This window comes from Pezoporus wallicus, unplaced genomic scaffold (assembly GCF_028554395.1).
Source record: "Pezoporus wallicus isolate ANWC-B61680 ecotype Strahan unplaced genomic scaffold, APGP_CSIRO_Pwel_v1 contig_1739, whole genome shotgun sequence".
In the NCBI taxonomy this organism is placed as follows: Eukaryota; Metazoa; Chordata; class Aves; order Psittaciformes; family Psittacidae; genus Pezoporus; species Pezoporus wallicus.
The window spans coordinates 2377179-2402150 of NW_026637351.1; positions in this window are offsets into that span (position 1 = coordinate 2377179).

Here is a 24972-nt window from a genome sequence, read left to right on the forward strand (position 1 = left end):
GAAAGCTGAATTAGTTAGTAAATCTTTGGAAATTCAGCAGCAGAAACAGAACGCCTTGAGGCTTGTGGCCAGAGGCTGCTATGAGATACACTAATGCACCATCATTTATGTGCAGGAGTTATGGAACAACTGGAAGCAGAAGGTGAGCTTTTTGACTTCTGAAGTGCTGACTCTACTCCTAAGATAAAGAGTTACCTTATCTCTAATGTCAGCACTGTAGGGAGAAGGTAAGCAAACAGGGAAGGAGAGGAAAGAGCAAGACAGGGTGAATGTGGAAGGAATGCAAGTAGATAAAATGATGATGGAAGCCAACTTCCTCTGCCTTCATTCTCATATCAAAGTACAAGGTGTTAAAAGAATGACTGTGTGGACTGAGGCAAGAAGGGAAAACCCAGGGAGGTCACTGAAGCAGAGAATGCATTTCGCAGGCTGAATACAGAGCAAAGTTGGAGAGTGCTAGTTGTACAAGTCATGCTGTAACTTGCAGTACAGGAGTGGAGAAGTCAGCTCCTACAGGACACATTCAGTTTCTGCTTTTCTGTTTTGGAGTATATCAGTGACAACAGTATATTCAAAGTGCTGCAGTACACATCTCTCTTGAGCAAGATTTGTGCGGATTTTCTCACAAAAGAGACAATATCTTGCCTGAAACACAGCTCCCAGCAGTAGCTTCCTAGCCCTATGCTGAAACACTGTAATAGTCCAAAATTGGAGGGGAATTGCATTCACTTTTGAATCCACATCACTACTTTCTGCATTATTTTGGACTCTCAAAAGAGGTTTCAGAGCTAAATACAAACACGGCTGAGTTCAGCTTGCTTCATAAATCTGATGAGGTCACAACTTGGGAAGCGTGACAGCTGCCTCCATTGCTAAACCACACGTGCATGTCTCATTGATGAATTATTAAGCACCTGCTTTGGTGTGACATCCCTCAGGACAATGCACTCACTGATGTATCCAAACTGCTGCATGGGGGCAATGCTTCATGCATGCTCGCCAGTCTCCTTGAAGTCCTGTTGATTGACTATTGTCTGCAAACCAAGCAGCAGTCAGAGCGCTGATTAACCATAATGCTCCTAATTGGCACTTCTCTTGAAGTTTTTAGCAGCAAGGACAGAGATGGAGGTTTCATAGTGACCCATTTTCAGGGACTAATTGGAAGAGCTGATGGAGCGATGCCAGACGAATGCATTGGACTCTTCCTATTCAATGGCTCTAGTGTCTCCACAGTAAAGCACTGGGCTCAAGCTCTTATTCTCTGCTGGATATGTAGGAACAGAACATCAGGCCCGATGGTTCTTCTGTTTGTGCTAAACAGGCATCAGACTGTAACTCTCAAGGAACTTCCCATACCTTTTAACTTGAGTGTGAATTTAGTGATGCTTTTGTCAGTGTTTTCCAGGTGGAAAAAAAAAGGTTTCATCTATTGCATTTCAAATTCAGATATGCATGTTCATGTAGCCTCGGGCCAGAGACTGCAAAGATTCTTTAAAGTGGTGAATAGGAGATGGAATCTGTGCTCTTTGGTAAAATACTCTGTTTTCTTCTTTGGCTCTTTGTTTTTTATTTAACAAGGCGTGAACGCTGCCTCGAACTGCAACTGCACACTAGAGAGAAGGCTACAGAGCTCTGAAATATGAATGCTGTTTCTTTCTACCCTCTCTGGAGTTCTCTCATCTCTATTTATTTTCATTAGCAGAAATGAAAACAAATTAAGGCATGCAACACTCAATAGAGTAGGACTGCAGCAAGCACAACTGCTAGCACCTGGAGCATTTTATTACTCCAGTGGTGTCCCTACACTTGAACAAAGCCCAGCTGCCTCAGGACTGTTGAAAGCTGGAAATCCTTTTTTTATCCCCAGTCATACAGCTCTATGAGGTTCTCGATCTCACAGGTTGCGTTTTGTTTTACCCCCAAGGTCTGTTTGCTTGAATGCTCAGGATCAGATTCTCAGCTGGTTCAGCTGGCTTGCTCCATTTACTTTAATACCTTTATTTTTTAGTATGCTCATTACTAATATGTCCAGTTATATTTTAATAGCAGTATCATACTATTGATGCTATATGGTAAGCACTTTGTTTCCCTCCTGTGCAGCCTTCAGACTTAACTAGTATGACTATGAGATGTTCCTGAGTGTTGTAGTGCTGTTCTCCCACCAAATTCAACTCCTCTTCATGGCTAACTCAGTCCCATTTTTCAATTATTAAAGAAGTTCTGAAAAGATGGGACATAATTCCTTTGGTTACACAAAGTGTCCTGGCCTTTCCACATGTCAGTTCAACTTTCACTGCTGTTTTCTTTCATTCTTACTCAGATATGTTGCTTTTATTTTTGTGAGTCTTCCTAATTGCCTGGAGAAGAAACTTAAAACAGCAATAACAAAGCCAAGTGCTCAGGATCCTCACTGACAGCATGGCATGAGGGGAATTGCGCTTGAACTATGTTTGTCATAGCAAAGATAACCTTCTGAGATGGGGAAAAGTTCACAAAAATAAACTTAAAGTATGGGCCTACAAAAATACTGAAGTTATTTGTAAAGCTTCTCTCTTATTCTTCCTGTCTAGTAGGATGGCAAAACTTCTAGATGAATAGCTGAGAAAATGGAATAGAATGTAGGAGGTCAGAATGAAGAGGATCAGGGTTTTTTCTCTCAAATTGGCCTTTTTCCCCAAGAAGAAACACAGCCTCTTCTCAAAAATAAAACCAAAAGTATCTTGAAAACTTCCAGCAATTTAGAAAGAACATTTGCTTTTACTACTGAAAACATATATATGAACAATGTCATATTCCAACATTTCATAATGTGAATAAGAAAAAGCAATGTATTGCAAATATTGCTTAAAATATTATTCAAAACTTTCACTTTTCACTTTCAAAACAATAGAAGACTGAAGCAGTTCATTTCTCAAAATTAAAAATCTCTCCAGCCTAGACTTTCAGCTGCTACAACTTACAACTCTCTACAACTCTTACAACTCTCACTTTATAGCCTAGCTGAAGTATATTTTCTTGCGAGGAACTAAACTACATTGTGAAACATTCAATACAGTAGATTATTTCACTGAGAGGTAAGACACCTGTGACATTTCTACGGCTACCATAAGTGTTGAAGGGTACAGAAACAAGGTAAATCTACAAAGTGCATGCCATTATTCCAGTGCTAGCAATGATGAGTATTTACTTGCTTAGTGGTGGGTCAAAGTCCCACGGTAATGCCAGCTATGGCATGTTGCTAGATTGCTTAGGAAACTAATGGGGTTTGATTCCCTCTGCAGAGGGCCCTATGGCAGCAAGCAGATAATATGCTTATGGTTTTGCATCCTGCTAGGACAGGAGCAAGCCTACAGCAATATAGAGCAAACATTTTTCTAGATGCTTGCACTCGCTACATCTACTGCTTGCCAGTATTTACTAATGGACTGGGCATATGTGAGAATCCACTTCTGTGCTGTGCCAAGCTCAGGCACAGATGTTTTTTGGAAGTAGAGGGAATTTTAAGGCATTGTGTGTAGCTCTGCATCTTTCTGCTTGCCACACTGCCAGTTTTCATCCTCAAGTTTTATTTTCTGCAGAGCTTCCTTCCAATGCCTTTTCTTGTTAATTAGGGTGGCATCATGCCAAGTAAAAGTTTTTCAGCTATTACTAGAGCTCCTGAGACAGCTTTTATAGAAAGCTGATACAATTTCCTGCACTCCCTGGGAAGACACAGCCCTAAAATTGTATTGAAACTTCATACTCCTGAATCAACAAGGTCAGCATATTCCTTGAATCATTTCCCTGCTTGTAAAAAACACACAGGGTACCAAATAGATTTACATTCAGTGAAGACCTGATTAAGCACTGATCTGACTGCTTCTGCTTCCCGAGAGAAAGAAATTCCCGCTCCTTCACCCACCTCTGTAAAGCAGTGCGCAGTTTTGGTGGTCTAACAGCTCTTCCATTACATTCCAGATTAATTTGTATTATCTTACTGTTATTTTCTTCTGGAATTAAAGACTACAGCTCTGACAGGACATTTTATATTCCTCCAGGTTAACAAAGGGGTATCTGGATGCACATTCATCGATCCTGCATACAAATTTTACAATAAGAGTATGGGGTTTAGACACCAAACTGTTTCTATTTCAGATTGAAACACTTACTACTAAAAAAGGAGCATAGAATATTACCCGTCTGCTTACTCACATCTTCTCAAGCATCTGTAAGCTGTATTTTGGTGGAAATCAATGCAGGTGAAAAAGTCATCTGCCAAGTTTGTGACAAACTTGTAATCTGGAGCAAAAGGAGAAGGGAAATCTCTATTGGTTGGTCTACCCTTTCCCTTTGCAGGAATTTTGAAATTTCTTCTACTTCGGAATATAAAGATTTACAGAAGGTGAGAAAAAAAGAAGGCCCCCACCCAATAAAAATCTTGAATTAATAATTCAGATATATTATGTTGATTCATTTTTTTTTTTCAGTCTAACTAGCACATATTCTATTAACTAGAGAAAAATTAAGAAGAAAACAATCTTAGTCTGAAACAGAAAAGTTGAAACATTCCATACTGAAGAAGTCAATCAGAATTGGTTGATTTCTTCAAAGTTTTCTCATTACCTATCAAAATAATTTTCTTTGAATTGACAAATCTTCATGAAGTGCATCAGTTTTGACAAACTAGTAATTTTAGACAGAATCATTCAGCTGCAACATTTCTAGTCTAGAGTGTAATCTTACCCTGAAATGCTGCTTCTGATGAGACAAGCAAATATTGATCATCAACAGCTGGAGTCTCAGACAATGGATAACCAGCTCCCAGCATCCTTCAGCATCAAACTGCAGCTCTGCTGAGGTCCCTCCCTTGCCACTTGATGCTGGCAAACTCCGCTCATACACCCCAGGCACCACTCTGCCTTTTGCTGTTTTAAGCTGCCTCTGCTCTTCCCAGGATGCTTTTAACAAAGGGGTGCATACCACGTAGGGTCCTTTAGTCTAACTGAACTGTGTCATTTTTTTTTCTGATCCTGTCTTACCCAGATTAACTCTTCCCACCCTCCCTTTACTGCCTGGACAACTGAAAATGGATCATAGCTGGTTTATGGATTCACTACACAGTTCCTGCTTTCCTGCTTTTTTTCTCTTGGCCAGTGCACACAGAAACACATGTTGCCTAACTTCAGATCACGCCTTGTGACCTCTCAACCCCCCCGAGATGTTCTAGGGGTTCCTCAAGTCCCAGATTTGATAAAGCACCAGTAATTCAGTAAGTCTTCCTAAAGCTGGTGGCCATCTTTACACTTTGAAGAAATCATCACAACTATGTATAGACTCCTGACTATCCAGAGAAGCCTAGGTGACCACATAATCTTAATGTCACAAAGACATTTTAAAGAAGTATATTTTCCAGGTTTTACAAATCTGTTTACATCTTGATTAGGAATAGATGGGGAGAAGAATTATCACATCACTCACAAAAAATGGATTTTTCTGTGAGCATTGCCCCTTTCACACTTTGTTTTAAAAGGAAATTTCATACATGCTATTCCTCAACAATTGGATGAATCCCCACCCACTAACATTTTGCAGCAGCAGCTTTCAAGCTGTTACAAGCGAGTGCCCGGGGCAGACGCATGATCCCATCAAGGGATACAAAAGAAAATCCTGAAGTGATGGCTACCACATTTTTTTAGCATGTCAGTGTTTTGCATCTTAACAATGAAGGCAGTAGGATAGAGTCTCCTTTCAAATTCTGTGAGTAAATTGCTTTCTTGTAATAACCGGATTTTCCACTGACAGATGGCAGCTACAAGCTGTCAATCATTTTAAATTTAAAGGATAGATGAAGCGCAACAAATGTATTATTATTGCCTGCTAGGCTGGAAGTATGTCCAAGCTGGTGTATGGTCCCTTTGTGTTACGCTGGGTTCATAGATTTCACAAATACAATACTTCTGCCAGACACTAACTGAATGAAAAAAAGGCCATATGCAATTTCTTATGAACTTCATCAAAACCAGAAACATCATCAGACCCAGATCCATCCAGAAGAAGAGAAAGAGTCTGGGCACGCAATAAATAGTTTTCCCTCTCATGCAAACAGTCATTTAAACAGATGGACCTAAACAAGCAGAACTTTGTTGGAGTGGGGACAAAAAGGAAAATAAATTCTTGTTTTGGAAAACCTGTGTGATCTCCAGAACAAGAGCTGTTACCTTACAGAGCACGCGAGCAGTCGGACCTGTCCCTATCTCTCCTCCCTAGGCCACAAGCGCCTGCTTTGCTTCCCTTCTGCACTTCGAGCCCCTGACATTCAGAAAAGCCCAGTAAGTATTGCCTGACTCATGCCTCTCTTGCATGCCACACCAGGCTCTTTTTCATGGATTAGCTCACTATCAACCAGGCTGCCTCCAGCTCCCCCATGCAGGACTGGCACTGGCCACTCCAGCTAGACTGCTGGCCATCACCAGCTCCTGCCCCCAGCCACACTGTTCTGCAGACTTTTCTCTCAGCTAACGTGGTCTCTGCTGCCTGTTGCCACCTGCCAGGACACATTTCAGTAGCCCCCACGATGCTTCAGCTGTTCAGAGAAACTGTAGAGAGCCACGAGGTATCACAGCCCAGAAAAGAACTATTATCTGAAAGGATGTCCTTGTCCCATTTGAAACAAACCAACAAAACACCCTAGAAAACCAAGCAAATACCCACAGACCTGTCCATTCTTTGCTTGCTTAATGTTTCTTCATCCCAAACCAGCTTTGAGTTGTGTGCCTCATAATGTACTGGTAAATGCCTGTTTTTCTCACCTCCATAATATACCTGGCTTAGCAGAAAAATCTCTGTTTCAGAATGTAGATGCAAGTAAAAATCTATTTAGACCTAATAATTTATCAGTTCTAGTCAACTCCTGCCCTTCTAAAACAGGGACTAAGCACTTTTGCCCCTTCTGGAGCCTCCTTGAAAGGGTTGTTTTTCTCCCTGAATCATTTAGGAGCATTTCTTCTTGCAATTAAGTGAGAAAAATAGGAATAGCCAGCTTGAAACCAGTATAACTGCAAGAGTGAAACAAGCAGGAACTAGAAACATTGCAATTTAGGCTGAACTGACTCCTGGCTGACTCTGCTTAACAACAGTGGACCTGCACATGTTGCTCCTGGTCTGGAAGCATGCAGCAGAGAAAGACCATGGAAAAGGGAAATTGTAAAGAAAATTGCATTTCATTTGGGTCTTTGTAGAAATGCTGACTGGGCCCAGTTCTTTCTGCCCTTCATCTTTTCAGACCAAACCCAGTCAGCTTTAAGGAAAACAAATCCGTTCTTTTTTCAAGTAAAGCTGAAAACGTTGAAAAATCACAGTTTTTATAGACAATTTTATGCAGAAAAAAAAAATCAAAACGAAATTGTTGACATCTGAGTTATAGATCAAGGAAAGCAAGTGTCATAAAGCTCAGGCTATACACAATTTTTTTTTTAATCGTCCTTTGCTCAACACCTTCATGACCTCATGACTGTCCACTACAAGAACTTACATTGGTGGTAAAGATCTAATCAGATAAAACATAAACAGGCCCAAAGACAGAGCAAGAGAAGCGACACGAGCACACTTATTTGATGCCTATAATCTTACATTCAGTATCTTCTGTCACAGCCAAAATTAACCTTGGCGCCTTTCATCCTTTAGCTTCAAGAGCTTCTGCTACTGTAACAAACTGGGAAGCAAATATATAATCTTTCTGTTGCAAGAGGACAGATGTTCAGTGGCTCTCAGAGGGTAAACTCTAGCGCAGATCTTCCAGGTGCACCAGGAGTTTTCCTTATTTTCTCAAATGACACATGTGTGCCATCTTCTAGGCTGGAGGCAGATGTCTTGGCTTCAGCAGATAGCTTATATTAAACATATTTTCCTTTCTAGAAGAATTCAGTTCAGGATTTCAGGACTTATGTGACAATATTCAATACACAAAATATCTGAATCAGTAGTTACAACCACAGAATCAGGCAAACTGCTTGGAGACGAGTGGTCCCTCCTGCTCTGAATATCACAAGGTTTTTTTACAACAGATGATATGTGATTAGATGAGAGCATCAAAATGGAAATCATGGTGTATGGGAAAGAAGTGAAACACCCACTTTGAGAATGTGTGGTGTAAAATATTTGATTTCTTTCCCATTTCCTTATGTGTCAGGAACCTGAGCTGTGAAAGTCTGTCAATAGTCTGATGGTGGCTTTGAACTGTAGCCTGTATAAAAGCCTTTGGACACAAGAGACCATGCATCTCAATTTATCAGGGCACGCTAACTTTTCTCTTTTTTTTAATTATTCTTTTCTAACTTGTCTTTGTGAGACTGAATTTTCTGCCCTTCTGGCAAGGAAGTACCATCAGCCACTGGAAAGAGCTTGCAGCTGAAGGTTTTCCTCCCCCTTACTGAGATATGAAATGAAACAACAGGTACGTCTATCACACTAATACATAAAGATTTATTTTCACTAAACACTAAGGGAATTTAACCCTAGTAATTAAAACAGACTCACAGATCACTGCTGGAGACATTTGCAATGTCAATGAAGATACTCTAAAGTTATTTATTTATGGCCAACCCAGTGCTTTGGCTACTAAAGTGACCCAAAACGGTCACTTTCAGGCTTCAACAGTAAGAGGCTCATGCAGCACTCACCATTAATAAGGACACTAATACAAAATGACAAAAGTAAATGGGGCCAAGTTTTTGCTCGATTGCTCCATTTCATTATCATTCTCAAAGTTTCACGCTGCTTAATGCTTTTTGGAATTAAGTAACCAACTTGCATTGATGAGCAAACAGTGTCCTAACCATATGATCCATTTTTTGGAAGGGTTCTGTAAGCATATTGACAGTCACAAAAAGGAAAAAGTGAGCAAAAGTGCAGACAAGACACTGAACTTTAAAGCAGACCACTGAAATCCCTCTCTAGTATTACAGCTCTGTTTTCTCATTCTGTGAATCAGGTCATCTGCAGTTGCCTGCCACTGCCTCATGAGTATTCAGAAACACTCTTAGCTTTAAAGTTCATGTGCAGAACTACAAGGTTATTGGCCCGTTGGCCAGGTGCCTGACCACACAGAGACAAATACACTAAATCACATGTTCCATCAGAGGTAAATTATCTCTGGTTACCATGTTCTACACATATCAGGGTTTATTACAATTCAGATAAAAATCTTCCCTTTTTCTGTTTCCTGCTCTATGGGAAATTAAATGATTCCCTCCAGTATTAAAGATTTTTTTCCAGCCTAACTTGATTTTTATAAATCTCCTGCAAGCACCAGCCAATACTATGCATTGGTCTAGACTTCACTGTAGTTATGCTATTTTAAAGGCAACAGTTTCTTTATCTTTTAGTCTCACAGTAGTTCTTTTTTTGTGGTGGGATTTCTCCTTTTTCTTCAAATTACTGTATGCTTTTAGGCAGTTTCCTAGTCTGGAGATTCCTATATCACAAGGACTTTAAATATCATTTTGGCTTCAGTGAAAGGACGTAATCCAGGAATAAATCTAGTGAACCCATAAAGTCATACAAAAGAATTGCCTGAATGAGATCAGAAAGAGACCCATGCTGCTAATTACATTGTCTTCTATTCACATTATCTTCTCTTATGAAGGAACTAGTAGGCAAAATGCCCACTTTTGCCTTTATTTTTCAACTGCCCTCCAGGGTTTCCACCAGTTCCTGCGGAAAACATTAATTACACACAATAAGGAAGGCAGAGGCTGCAAATAAAGGTAGGTTGGGTTGATGAAATTTTGCCACTAACATTTGAATACAAAAATTTCAATTCCAGCAGTGATTCATCTTATAAATCAATTTGGCAAACTATCAGGCTTTATTACACTGGATCAGAAGCTGTCTTTGCAGATAACGCTTGAAGGGGCACTCTTACACAGCAATGACCTTTTAAGCTGGCACAAGCCAGTTTCCACTACTTGGCAAAGTATTCTCCCACAATGTTAAGTCAATTATATTAAACCTATTTCAGTGTTATTGAGTATATAATGGGAGAGGACTGCTGAGGGCAAATCCACCTATCCTTCCTCAGAAAGGAAAAACACAGTCCACCTGACAAAGTTATAATTTATCCCATATCTATACTGTACATCTCCCCCTGAAGGAAGAACAGTAAAGAATCAGGGAATTCTAATCCAAACTTTACTCATTAAATTACAACTCTGCAGGTGAAAACAAGAGCATACTGCATGATCATCAGCATACATACAGGAGGGACCATTATCAGATGATAGTTAGGATAGCAAAAGCTCAGAACTGCTAAGGACTATAATCTGTACAACCTTGTGAAGCACTCTTAGCTTCATGAGAGATTATCTGATGATTCTTTGTTATTTACACAATACACACAGATTTATAACTCAGACAGAGACTGAGCATCACACTTCAGGAGCCTGATCTTCGTGCTGATGTGTGCAGCACAGCAAGCACTAAGGGGAGGAGGTAAGGGAACCAGGATATTCAGAAATGGAGCAATTAAACTAGACATTGTATGTTTTGCTTTGTTACATGTAGGTGCTTGAGCAATTTTATGGGGAGGTTTTCACTGTTCTTAAGAATCAAGTAACTTGTGCCAGAGATGTGTACATCCCCAACATGAATGTGGTAAAAGAGGTGAAGTATGGACCACAGGGACTGAAACCAGAGTGCTAGAGATGTGCGTGTTGAAAAGCATGACCCACAATTAGAAAAGGCACATACAGCTAATATACAGATCACAACAATAAATTGAATGAAAGACAGAACCAGGGCTAATTAATCAATAACAGCCATGATAGGAGCAACATTTCTTATTAAAACAACTTTTTAAAAAAATCAGTACACAAGGAGATCTGTACCCCAGAAGCAGTACGGTGGGATGGTTTGTGGTCCTCTAGAGAATACCGGAACAATGTCATACCACTAAGCTGAGAAGGAATGAGGGAATCTTGCTCAACAACAGACTTTCCTTGATTATACAGGGTTCCTGAAGGGGTCCCTGCACCAGAGAGTTGCTAGGGGAAGGAGTACAGGGAAGCACACAGGAGCAGGCAGAGCAGCAAGGCCAGATAGCTGCTGAATCCTGAATACCAAAGGGAGAAACTGGCAGTTTACCATTCTCTATGCTTGGAGAAAATGGCCGTTGATGGGGATCTAAGTTTTTTTGTTATGCCTACAAATGGTCATCTTCACAGCTGGCTGCAAGCACAGAAACAGATGTCAGGTTGAGCCTTCTTTGCAAACAGACCTCAGTACCTCACATACATTGCTCTTGCTTAACTCAGTGTAGCCTGTTGTGTTAAGGACACAGAGAAAACCAAAGGTTTCATATGCCAAAGACAGAGCAATAAAACATGCACTATCCTAGAAGACAGTCAAGGCCAGGCTGGATGTGTTTCTGGGCAACCTGACCTACCTGAAGATGTCCCTTCTTATTGCAGGGGGCTGGACTGGGTAACCTTTGAAGGCACCTTCCAACTCCAAGTAGTCTATGATTCTATGACAGTGGTAAGGGAAATAGTTAGAGAGCAGGAGGGACTTACTGAAGACAAACATAATCAATAAAGTGAATAAGAAGCCAGACTTAGCAGTCCAGCCACTAAATCCTGAAGCTCCTCCTTTCAGCACCTTCTGTTTGCTTCTCAGTTTCTAAAACTGAAAAATATGTTTATCTGTGTGGCTGGGATAGTAGCAAGCAAGAAATATGCCTGTCTGACTACAGTATTATGCACCCTGAAGACAAGGCAGCTAGATGAATTACTCCACCTTTGTCTCAGGGTATACATTCAGAGTGACTTGTTTGTGTGCTTCTACAAGAGCAAGATTTGGAGTTTAAGGAAACATCTTTTGCTTAATATCAAGCATCATTTTTATTTAAACTGTAGGATAAAATCCTCACAGTGTGGTTAATGCCCACTGTGTTTTTGCAGCCAGAATTCTGGTGTTTGGAAGGCACTTCAGAAAGGGAAAATCTGAGACAAGAATCAATGTTTGGTGCTATATCAATAATCCAAAAAAAAAAAACCACAACAAACAAACCACCAAAACCAACAACATCAAAACCACCCTAAACCCAAAAAACAGCTGTATGCAATAGTTCTTAGTGCAGCAAGTAAAACAGAGTTAGTTCTCTGGTGCCTCAGGATCCATGATGGCAATGCCAGTTTTCAAGCCCAGTCTTTTGCCCCTTCTGGGTGTCAGGAGTCCTGTAAGGTGAATTACTCAGCTGCTGTCTCATTCATGATCAAGCAGTAATGAAACTGAAGTGTGTGATCTGATTCCAGGGCTTTAGATCCATGCAGAATATTGTGCTCCTAGAAAAAGGGGGAGAAGAAAATAGGCAAGAAAGGCAGAGGTAAAAAAGGAAATGGGGAGGAGGGGTTAAATATATATATATAAAAATATAAATATATATACAAATATATATATACACACACACTACCAGCATAGTTTTTTGTAGGTAACATGTGATAGAAATCAGTAACATTTTCAAAAAGGATTCTAGGAAAATTGGGAAATGACAGAAAAAAAGCTGCTTAATGTACAACTCCGACAACCATTCCTCACAGGACATAACCAGCAGTATATGCGAGGTATTGGAAGTTGCATCCAACAACCAACATAGTAGTAAGAGATTTTGCTCTCAATTTACACAATAAATGGAGGTAACCTTCATCTTCTCACAATGGTCAAGGTCTTTCAAGCATTAGGATAGATCTAGGTCACCTCAATGAGGGAATTGTTATATTTGTTTAGTCATCCAAGGTTTATTTTGCTTCATAGGTTCCCAGAACAGAGCTGAGGCATCATTGCAGTTCTCATACTTGTCTCCCAGCTGTAAATAGAAGTGACATTGTCAGAGGAAAGCAGGCATGGCAGGGCATCCCTAGGACCAATTAATTTGAGATTCTGACAACATAAATTGGCACATTTTAAGTGAAAATGTGACCAGTCTGGATTTGTAGAATAGATCAAGTGGCAATTGTCCTATGTAGTCAAAGTCAATGAAAGTGACAGATTAATAATTATTGCTCTATTCCACGTTTCAGTCATAAAGCAACCCACTAAATCTCACTAAATTATGATTATATAAAATATCATGTCACAGTTCACCATATGCTTTCTTTTGTATTTCAATTGGGGCACTATGCATAACAGTATTCCCAGGTCCACCAATTTTGCCCTTCCTCCTTATTCAAATCTCAGTTTTGCTATCCAGTTGTTTGATACTTCCTTTTTTTTTTTTGTCTCAAGAAAAGCACTTAAAGCTCATGACTGAATAGCTCACTCAACAGCCTCATTAGGGGTAGTGCCTGACAGAATAACTTAATACAGTGCATCGTTTCACGTGTTAAAGCTATTTGACTAAAATCAGAATATCAGGTTTTTTTTATAGAAAAAAAGAAAAGCCATTTCATCCAAACAAACAAGTTTTATAAATTGTCAAACTATGACAAGTATTTTGCATGAAAAGCAAGCAACTAGCTTTCTTAAGTCTTCCAGTTTAAAATGAATTTCAAATTTTGGATGAGAAGATTAGGAAAAGCATAAAAAAGGGAAGTTAGAACAAAATGGCTTTTATGCAAATAAAAATGCTTTGACTAGTCAGGCCTGTCTATTTAGTACTGGTCCATAATATCTCGGGGGGGCTGGAGGTGGTAGAAGTGGGAGGAGGACAGGAAAGAAATAGAGCATCTACCCAGCTCTTCTCAAAGTGACATACTCATTACTCTGGTATGGTATGTCATCTGCAATTTGGTACACTTCCCTTAGATAAACAGTAGAAAAAAAATCGACGTTCTTGGATTTTGTTCTGCTTTACATTACTGTAACTGCAGAATCTTAGCCTTTTGTCTTAACATCTTAACACACAGGTCACAGAAAAAAAGCATGGATGATTAGCGAGTTCAAAACTAAAGAAAACACAAATACATTCTTAGGAATTATGTTGCCCACAACGTGCAATTTGAGGAGGATTCAGCAGCATAAAGTTACATGTTTTACCCATCTGACACCAAAAGGCCACCCATAGCTATTTAATGTTAGGTTCACATGCTCCAAAGAATCCTGCCACTGATTCCTGGGGAAATTCTTGCTGAGCTGCATTAATCAGATCAAAGCTGTTGTTCAGATGCTAAATGATTATCTGGTAACATCACGCAAGGCATGGGAGAGTATTACTGCAGTTACTGCTTGCAGCTGCTAACACAACAAAGGAGCTATCCCTTTGGGGCCTCTTGTGCATGGGACTGATTTGCCAACCTTTGTCTGACCTTGAAAGATTAACATTTAGGTCACACACAGCTTTGTGTTTTCCTGGCATGAGCACCTCAACTGGCTCCTTGGCTTCCCAGGTAAGTTTTCTCCATGTACTAAGAAAATAAACAACACCTGAGAGGAGGTAAAGGAGAGGGCAGGTGAGGCTGCCAGTTCACTCAGGGAGTGAATGAAGCACCACCCCTCCTAGATGGGCTTTTTGCCATTAACTTGGCAAACTTGATCCAAATGCTCTTTACATCCTGAACAATTCAGTAGATGAATTTACCCCCAGAACCTCTAGCAGCAGTGAGAATTAAGTGTGCCTTCATTTTCGGCAAGATAAAAACATCCATCTGTTTCTGCTCTTTATTAATTTTGCCTGTAAGTAGAAAGCAGATCTATACATTAATTAAAGGCATATGACTAGCTAATAAATTTGTTACAAGCTACTCTCATGATGCCTGCCTTTTCATTAAGTAGAGATTGAGAATGTATAAAAGGAGAACTTTTTACAATAAATCATGTATGAATGACAACTAGGCCACCTAGAGTCTTACATAGCACTATAGAAAATGCCAGGGGAAAGAGGAATTCCATCAGTACTTCAATTTTTTCTTATTTTTGTGATTTGGGCCCCATGTGGCCCCACAGGAGGGCAAATGTCTCCCCTTCCTTATTTTGCAAGCATAATCAGTAGCAATTTTCTCCCTCTTGTCTAACAGTGAAGGGAAATAATGCCAGTCAGGGTCGCTACTAATATAATTCTGCAAATCAATGAGCTAATAAGTGCCACAATGGTGGGATAGCCAGCACACTTCAAGTTGCACAGCCCCTTGGGTCTGCATGCTTTGCCAGTGGCCATGTACCTCTGAACCAGGACATGAGGGTGAGGTAAGAAGCTGCATGGAATAAGAGAGCAGGGACCTCACAGGTCAGCTGGGCTGGCACAGCCCCTACTGCTAAATACATCAGGGATGTGGCAGTCAGGAGGTTTGTATGGTTTGTGCTACTGCCTGTTGTGTTAACTTGGAATGGAAGTGGAATTAATCCTGAAAAGGTCAGCAGAGACTCCATAAACGAAAACCACCCCATTCTTATGTTACACAAGAATCTCTGGTTAAACAGGATCCAAATAAGGTCTGATGCTTGCAGTAATTTTGTAAGAACCTTTCCAACCAGGCAAAAGGAAAAAGGTGCCTTTTAAAAGCACTCCTTTAAGTCATTCCTACCTGTCGATATCTAGTGTTATAGAAATTGGAAGATAAAAAGAGAAGCTTCGGCTGGTATTGCAGATCTTAGAGATAACATTGCCTTACTAATACACTTTCTACAATAGCGTAATAATGAACTACCACAGACTATGTTTTGTGACAGTCTAAGCACATACCACCTCATTGCAAAAAGGCAAAAGCCAAGGTTATTGCAAAGTGGGGAAAAAGAACCAAACCAACAACCCAAAAAAGCCCCAAAACCAAAAAAACAATGCATGCTCTACAGAATATATGGAAATGGAAAACACAAAGTAACACATTGCAATTAATACAGCTACATACATTTTTAATGAAACTGCTTTAAAAATTACAATATTTTCACAGTCAGGAAGGCTAAGCCTCAGCTAGAACTTAAATTGGACATGGATGCTAAGTACAAGGAGAATGGAATCTTCAGGTATGTGAGCAGTAACCAGAAACACTGGAAAGACATAGGCCCATTCATCAACAGGGCAAAGAAACCAGTCATGATGCTGACAAGGGAGTCTCAATTCCTTCTTTGCCTCTGTCTTCACTAGCATGGATAGACCCCAGTTCACAAGATCCACCAGCTTCCTATAATTTTGGAGAGGACTACTGAACATTTTCCCCATGGTAAGCTCTCTCAAAGCTGAAGATACCTACTTCTTGCTTATAAAGTTCTCTGACTATTAAGTTAGAAATCTCAAGTGTTCTCAAAACTGGTAACGTGGTAACACATGAGAGTTAAACAGATGAGTGAAAATAATTAAACAAATTACACATTTTCTTGAGGAAAAAATCATAGCCTTTGAGTGCTATTCAGAGAGCTAGTATTTAGTTAGCAAAAGTTACAACTACATAGAATAAAAACTGAATGGTAAAGCAACAGCAAAATAATTAGTTGTATTTTAGCAATTACTTAGGAATTCCCCAAGAGGCAGCATTGATTAAAGTTATTTTGTAAGTATATAAGTAGTCTTTAAAAAAATGTCATGCCAGGTTTTTGTTGATGATTCAAGGGAACCAGAAAACCGGGGAAATCACATTCCATTAAGAAATTAAGTTAGAAGGAGAACATACAAAAGAGGTGAGAGGTAGCAAACAGAGAACAAATGAAGGAACAGAGCAAGGTAAACAGAATCCTGTATCTTGTAGGCAATGCCAGAACATATTCTTTTTTCTCTCCTGAAGAATGAATGAAAGTGTATATGGGAAATGCCATTCTATTCTAGTAGCCCTGAAGCCACATAGCAGAGCTAGCAGCAGAGGGTTTAATAGCACATACCTCTCTATCCTGTCTCACCTGGGCATCCCAGTCCTCACTCAGAAAGAAGAAACAGTTCAGTCTCATTGCCCTAGTACTGTACCCCACAGCCCCAACTACACAGACCACAGAAGCTTGAGCTCCCAAGGACAAATACACATTTTCCAAGAAAACAAATGGATGCGAACCACAGACAGTGTTTGAGCCTCCCGATGATTAAACAACAGGAACATATTATCCATTCCACAGGCAACAGAGGTGTGCCCTTAACAGCTCTCACCCGAAAGCTTTCAAGTCCCTGCCTGCTATTGATTCCAGGCTAACTTTGTTGAAGCCCATGAAGCTAACCAGGGATGCATTTGGTTTTTCAGATAGCTGATATCCATGGCAAACATGCTATTGTTTTCTCTGCCGTTTGAACAGGAAAATTACTCCAATTTTCCCAGACTTGAAATCTCATTCTTTAGCACAAAGCGGCTGTTCAATTTCCCTGGTTTGTATTTGGAGTCAACCCTACCCTTCTCATTGTCACACAGATTACAGAAAGGTACAGGTCAGCACAAAGAAGGGTTCGTGTCTCCTGGTCACCAGACCCTTCTCTACCTGCATACATCTGGGAGCTCCACACATAGGAAGCAGCTTTACCAGTCACCCAAAAAATGGTACATGCCACCAGCCAGGGGCAGATCTGAGCAGGCAACAGCCTCCAAGGTTTAGAGCCTGGACATGAAACAAAAGGAGAAATTAGAGCAAAGCTAGGCTAGAATGTATACCTTTGGGTAACCGAAGGTGAGGACAGGCAGCAAGGCCAGTACTGTCCACACACTCTTTCCTCATCACCACTGGGGCAAACCTAAATCTGGCCACGTTGATGTTGCTCCATCATAGTACTTGTCCATGTGAAAAGCAGCCTCTTGGTCCAGCATCCTGGTCCCCTTTCCACCACCTAAGGTTTTGAAGAATCCTGGAGTGCCGGTGGGGGAGCAGGGTGGCAGTTTCACCTGCTCTGCTGCACCATGTTTGGGCTCATGTGGCTGTGACCTCAGATAGTCACAGATGAAGAACTAAGGCTTGAGAAGGTCACTGCTGCCCAGATTCTCCCTGAGGTCACTGTCTGCATCCCCAAACGCACCCCAGAGTGACTCAACACAGACAATCAAGAAACTTGACCTGAAAAAAACCTGAAAGAGACAATAAGAACACATCCTGGTGGGATCTGGGACAGCCATTTGCAGAATCACACCCACAGCTGCTCTGTCACCTCCTTCTTCCTCCTGAACTCACCATGCTTGCAAGCACTGAAATGGGAGGACAAGTGCAGAATGAATTGCACTGCTAAAGGCTCCTCTAATTGCACAGTCCCTCCATACCAGCCCCCACAGACTTTCCCTGTGGAAGAGGTCTGCAGTAAATCCTGTCTCTACTTTTTGCTTCCTAGAGATTTAAGATCTGATTTTCCCCTCATTTACATACAAGTCTAAATCCATTAACCTCCAGAAAGCAATTCCTTCTTCTGCTGGTGCAAGGAAGAGTGGAATTGGGTCATATGGACCCTGTCAGTCCTTTTTTTGATATCAGTGAAAGATGACAAGAATATTTTACTGAAAATTTAAGCAGCAGTTCTCTATACCCCTGCTCTGAAGTACTCACATCAATGCCATGGAGACCTGGGCATCATGTAAGCACTTGTTTGTCACACTCTTTATGTCTAAACGCCCCTGCTAGACAGACTATTGTTCTGCCCTTGAACCATGAGTTCTCATGGCTTTTAGGGCTTTTTTTTTGTTCCTCTCCCTCTTTTTCAAAAAATATGTTACCTCCAGAACAACATTAGCATCCAAGCACTGCAGTTTATGGCCATGATCTGGCCCCTAACGGTCATTCTGGCTGTGTTTGCTGGTTATCTGGATTTACTTCTCAAGATGGTAATTATATTTTTAAAGCACAAATGCTAGCTGCCATATTGCACACTTCTAGACAAAGGCAGTGTTAAGAGTCATGTATCCAGTCCCTGCATTTCATTCCCCTCCCCTCAGCATACATTAAATTACCCAGCCATGGTAACATTTGTTTCACCTGAATCTCCAGTTCTGCTTGTTTTTAAAGAAATAACACATTTGTGTGTCTCTGCTCAAAGCCCTTGCTCTTTACTTTCAGGGGCAATACCCACTGACAAGGAACACAGTTTATTTGGTGTTTTTTCCACAATTTTCCTTTTCTGCAGAGCACAACACACTTTGGTTTCAGAGAGCCACGTTACAGAAATTCTTAGCTGTCACGCCACTTGATCTCTTAAGAGACCAACAAACGCAGACGAAATTTAAAACACCACAAGATGTGCCATTGTTCACAAAAGACTTTAAGACCCAAATATTTACATCTCCCCGCGTTTCTGACAGTGAATAAGTTCATCTTGCATTGTATGCCTCATTTTCCCGATGGACAAGGGAGTGAAAGGGCTTAAGGGATGCAGATTTACAGCAAAGAATGCTCTCTAAGTAGTCCTTATATGAGCCAAAGATCATCTGGCTCTAGTATACAGCTTTTAAAACTCCCCTGTAATGATTCTGGTACAACATGTTATCCTAGACAAAGGAAATCCCTAGCCATATAGCTTGTTTACCTGCCTGTCACATTCACTAATTTAGATGACAGACAGCTGCTTCTACCTGTCATTGAATAGCTTTGAGCAAGAAACTGCCAGGCTACCAAACATGTAGATGCCCAAGACAAACAGCCACTGCACACTTAGCATGGTGCACACAGACATCCCAACTTTCTGCAGCTGCACAGATCAGCTATAGATATATAATAAACTCATCTCATACTATTTCTGGACTTCTTGTCTAGGCAAGCCCAGAAATACACCCTGCAAAATAAGAAAGGCCTAAAAGATTCAACCTAGGCAGTGAACTCAACTGGAAGTGTTCATTCACATTTAACTGCCCATCATTATTCAGCTACTCCAATAGCAACACTAAGAACAAGATTCTGAAATCAAACAGGCTATTAATGCTCCCTCAAGCCTAAAGCAGGTAAAAAAAGTATTAACTACTGTTTTCACCCTTCCCTCCTTCTTTTTAATGTCCAGCTTTTCATCTTGGCTGACTGGAGCTAATGAGACCCACCTGACACAGCAGCTTGTATAAGTCAGCAGAACAACTTTCCACCTCCCAACAAGGTTCAAGGGCTACAAATATGCTACAAAGATAGAAATGCTTCACCTCCCAGGTGCTCCAGGGATTAATTAGCATTTTGAACTCATGTTTTGAGATCCTCATGTGCAAAGTACTAGAGAAGTTGCTATTATTATTCTTGCAAGCCATAATCCTGGATTAGTTAAAGCAACTAGTCAAGCAATCAACAGAATTTGTCAATGATGAGATAATGAGTTACAGCCAGTGACATTTCTAGGACAGAAAGAATGAATTTTCTAAACAATCAGTATGTGCTGCATAGAGTGAATAATTTGTAATGAATAATGTATGCAGTTAATTTAGCCTCTTTGCCAGCTTGCAGAAAGTCCATGAACAGAAAGATAATTTCCCAACCATATTTTGGGAATTTAAAAAGTAAAAATGTGGTTTACTCTATGGATGTATCTTCAGCATGTCTCCATTTCTGCTTAAGATGTACTAACATGGTGCAGAGATAGAGGCAGGTAAAACAAGAAATCTTTGGCCCGTCTGGAATAGGAGCTAGGAGAATGACATGACCACAAAATCTTCCATCCCTACTGTATTCTCAGCCTGTCATGTTTGAATCATGGTGAAATATTTGCCCAGTGGGGTTTGTATGTTGTAGACATTCATGTACCTAGGCCGTAGTGGGAAATCTGCTAAGAGCAGCAGAATGTCTATTTCCTAAACTAAGCCACATGTAAAAATAGTCACTGTCCTATGGATATTTCAGAAAAACCCATATCTGAATAATTTCTTGGCTGACCATGTGGCTTTCTGGTTATTTGACAGGATCTGTCCTGGTTATCAGCTGGGGTTTTAAAAGACAGAAACAGATATATTGCATACCACCACCATACTTCTTTCAGCTGCAAAATAGGAATTATGGCAGCTTCTTCTGCTAATCCTGAATGTCAGACCTCACTTGTTCATGATGATCTTGTCAGATCTATAATAAAGCTTGCGTTTTAAAGTCAGTAGTTAAGAAAAGTACCCCATGTGGAAAAAATGTAACAGAGAGATGTGACGTCAGAGGTCCTTTTATTTTCATTGGTTTTCTATAGGTTTCAAACCATCAAGCCTGAGAAATTCTGACCTCAGGCTCACCAGTACCCGGTTGTGATGACGCATACAAGCTTGAGCTCTCTCATATGGTTTACAGTGCTCACTGCATGACCAGAAATGTTGCCACACGTGTGGCAAGGAGCACATGGGGACTGGAGGAGCAGGATTCTTGTCCCTGGTCAGCCATTGCTTCCCACCCATACTTCCTCCCACTGCAGATTTCCTAGGCATACCAGGATTGCTCCCTGCTGCTCGAGACGGAGTGTGTCAGGTAACCTTGTGGCTAAAATGAGGGTCAAATTAGTGAAAACAAATACTGCTTTCTCATTTGTAGGTAGAATAGATTTGTCTCCCAGCATTAAAATACACAGAATATGAATATTAAACAATAAAGTTGCTGTTGCACTGGCTCTCGCTGATTGTACAAGCTCAGCTTGCAAGGCCCAAGATGTTTTGTTTTCAGCAGGCTGAGGACATCTGCCCCTGTGTGCTGGACTCCGGTTTCCTTCAAATGCCCTTTGTGCTGTCATTTTTGCAAAAATACTTATTTAGAGGAAAACTGCAAAGGGTGCATGAGTAAACACCACAAGGACAGATCCCTTAAGTGATTCCAAAGGAGAAAATTAAAGTCATTGCTTTAGGATAATAGGAAATCAGCAAGGAGGAAAAAAGGGAATTAAAAATACAGGCTGCAAAAGGCAGATTTTGAAGGTGACCAGGAAAATAAGATCAGTAAAAAGAAGAAAGGCGCATATTCATGAATCAAATTAATGTATGAATGTGTGAAACACGCCAACCTGACACACGGATGAATATATATCTTTCTCTAAAACCACAGCTAGCGCATCACTTCACCCTGAAGGTTCATGCATTGAGAGCCAATTCACAAGAAGTCCACTGTATGTGTGAGCTCTCCCTGACAAGTACAAATGTAACTCCCTCTGAATAATTGTCAGCACATGGAAATGGAACAATTTCAGCATAATTTTAAGCAGAGCCATCACTGTACACCTGGAACAGTTACCCAGAAAGATCTTAGCCAGCTCATCTGAACTTTGGGTAGCTCTGCAATGAACTTCGGAGTTCAAAACCAGTAGAGAGCCAGGATGATACAGACTAATATGGAAGCTGTGGTTTATGTACAAAGGGAGCAAGTTTCAGGGTAGTGGAAGATAATATTAATGCTCACACCTGCTGCAGATTTCTAAAAGTGTTCATCACATTGCCTTCCTAAAACTCACTTCTATCTCCTTTCAATAAACTCCAGTTCTCTGTCACTGTGAAACAAATTAGAAGCTGGGGCTCCATGGAAATGTTTTTGAGAAGATTGCAGGTGGGAGACATTTTTGTTGTTCTGCAGTATGATGTTGATGAGAATTTTCCTTTTCCTCCTTCTGATTTTTTCTTTCTTTTTTTCCCCTTTGTCTGGCACTCCAGTAATCTCATTAGTTTCTTTCTTGGTAAATTATCCCAGGTGGCAATGTATCAGCCAAAAGGCAAAGCCAGCTGTCATCCATTGCACTACAGGGTCAGATTTTTTTTCCCTTCTGAGTGACTCTGCAGTGCTACTGTGCAGACTTTTCCTGGTTAAGCATGTAGAAATGCATAATTTATTTGAGTTAATTCTGGGAATTGAGAACAGAGCTACAGGCATTGAAGATGTGGGATGCAGCTGCATTGTGAGTCTTTACTCTGTAGGTCTCTGTTTGCGGTAACTGTACTGGGGCAGTAATCAAAGGGGGAGGAAAAGTTAATTTTCAAATTATTCTCCATATCTGCTTGCTGGGGTAAATTAGGAGAGCCTTAGGATTGTTAAAATCACATTTCTGTAGAAAAGCCCATTGTTCATGGATGAGGATTCAAGAAAATGTATATAAAATGGCCATTATGACTCTAAGCAGCAAATTATACCTGCAGTGGACGACATTTGTCAGTATTAAAAAGTCACCGGTCTCTCAGCTTCCTTTTCTAGGAAACTGCTATTGGCATGAAAGGGAAGGCCTGGGCTGGGAAGCACAGCTGGCTGCTGATTTTTGGCAGAAATCCTACTAAATCCACCAAGGCCACAGACAGGTTGCATGTGAGCCTGCTCTGTGGTTGTTTGGGGCTGTGGCTCCCCTCCAGAAGGCAGATTTCTGTCCCACAGTCACTGAGGCAGGTCCATCCCCATGGGGCTGGGGCACAGTCAGACATGCACATCTTTTTGGGAGATGCTCAGGCACAGCTTGCATCGAGCTGTAATCCTGATCTCTCAACATTTGAACCATGAAGCTTTTTGTACTCCCTGCACCATGGTGGCTCTCAGAAATAGAGGGGGAGAAAGTAGGAAAGAGCCCATCTTAGCATTTTTATAGCTTCTTTTTCATGTCTCTTGGCCACCAAGGTCAGATCAGGGGAGAGAAGTCCTGCTCAGGTATCCCATCTGCTGGAAAGGCTGCAGTCCTAACTTCACTCATTCTCCATGTTTTCAGAAAGACTTTACAAGTACCTTCCTTGCTGATTGCAAGAAACCCTGTGCTGTTCTCAAATGCTACCTCACTTCTCCACTCAGGGACTGTTAAAGTGCCTTCATTTTCCATATTTCTGCACTTTGATTTTTCCGGATGTACCTTGTTTGATAGTTTCTGTTTCTTGCTAGCAGTCAGCAGCTCTGACTGTGCTCCAGTTAAATATTCCCTTTCATATACCTGCAAGCCCAGAAAGTTCTCTATTGGTATCTAGCACTTGTTTTACTTTTGTTTGTAAGGAAAATACCTGTAGCTAGAGGTTTCACTGAGGAATCTAATTTCCAGAAGTATACACTGTCCAGTTGCACTGGCAATCAATTTCTCATTAACATCAGCAAACAGTTATTCATTAAAATCATTGTATGTGTCATTGATGTGAGGACCTTCAGTGTCCCAGCTTGTCCTTGATTCTGATGCCATCTGAGTGGTGATCACCTGAGGTCTGCAGCACTGCTAACCCACCTTTTAGGAATAAGTCTTGCCCTCACAGGCAGCATAGAAGCTGCAATAGGCCACAAATATTCCATTGTCATCATTTGCATTATTTTTTCTTCAGTGTCGACAAAGGTAGAGTTGTCTTGGCCTCAGCCTTCCAGTCTACTTTCTCATGAGTAGATTGGAATCAGTGCCACTGATTTTGAATGGGTTTATGTGTCCTGATAGTTGAAGCTGTCTTTCTCATGACTTCCTAACTAATGGTGAGCACTTCTTCAAGTGATGACACTGGGAAGAAAGTCCTAGATTATTCTAACATATGCTACATCTAAGTGTGCCAGAGTACATTTTCTCAAGCTTCCTCATACTTGTCTTTCACCATGGTCCAGCAAGCCCTGCAATACTTAAGACACGTAACGCCTTTATTTGTAAGATTCACTGGCTTTACACTGACCAAACACCATTTATCAACTGGGTTGACTCAGACGACCTTCAGTGTAAACCCACAGCAATGCTGGATTAACAGTAAAATACCTTAAAATGCCTTATGACACTCAAAAGCTTACTTTCTTTAGCTGTGAGTTTATACTGGGAGGGAAAGTTCTGCACCTATCTTCATCTTTGTAACTGAGAGGCATTTTCTGTGTCCAGAACTCCTCACAGGGTGTCTGGCTTCAGCACACCCCATCGAGGGGTCTCCATTATTCCTCAGATTTTCATGGATACACTTTTGAAAACTCTGTATTACCTTGGAAAGTGACAGGAGAACTCTTTTATTGTGCATTAATTAATGGTGTGATAGTGCAGTATTAATTAGCAGAGGGTACTTACACATACAGTCTCTATACTCCGGAGGCATAGTCTGAGTCACAGAGATATTCCTGTAGCAGAGTTTGTATTTTTCTATTGAATGTGAGTCTTTTCCTTAGAAATAGGCTGTTTCTCAGCCAAGCACAGAGACACACTCTATCCATGAGTTACAAGCTGTTAGGAATTCAGAGAGGTACTGAGCCCTGCATCACAGTTTT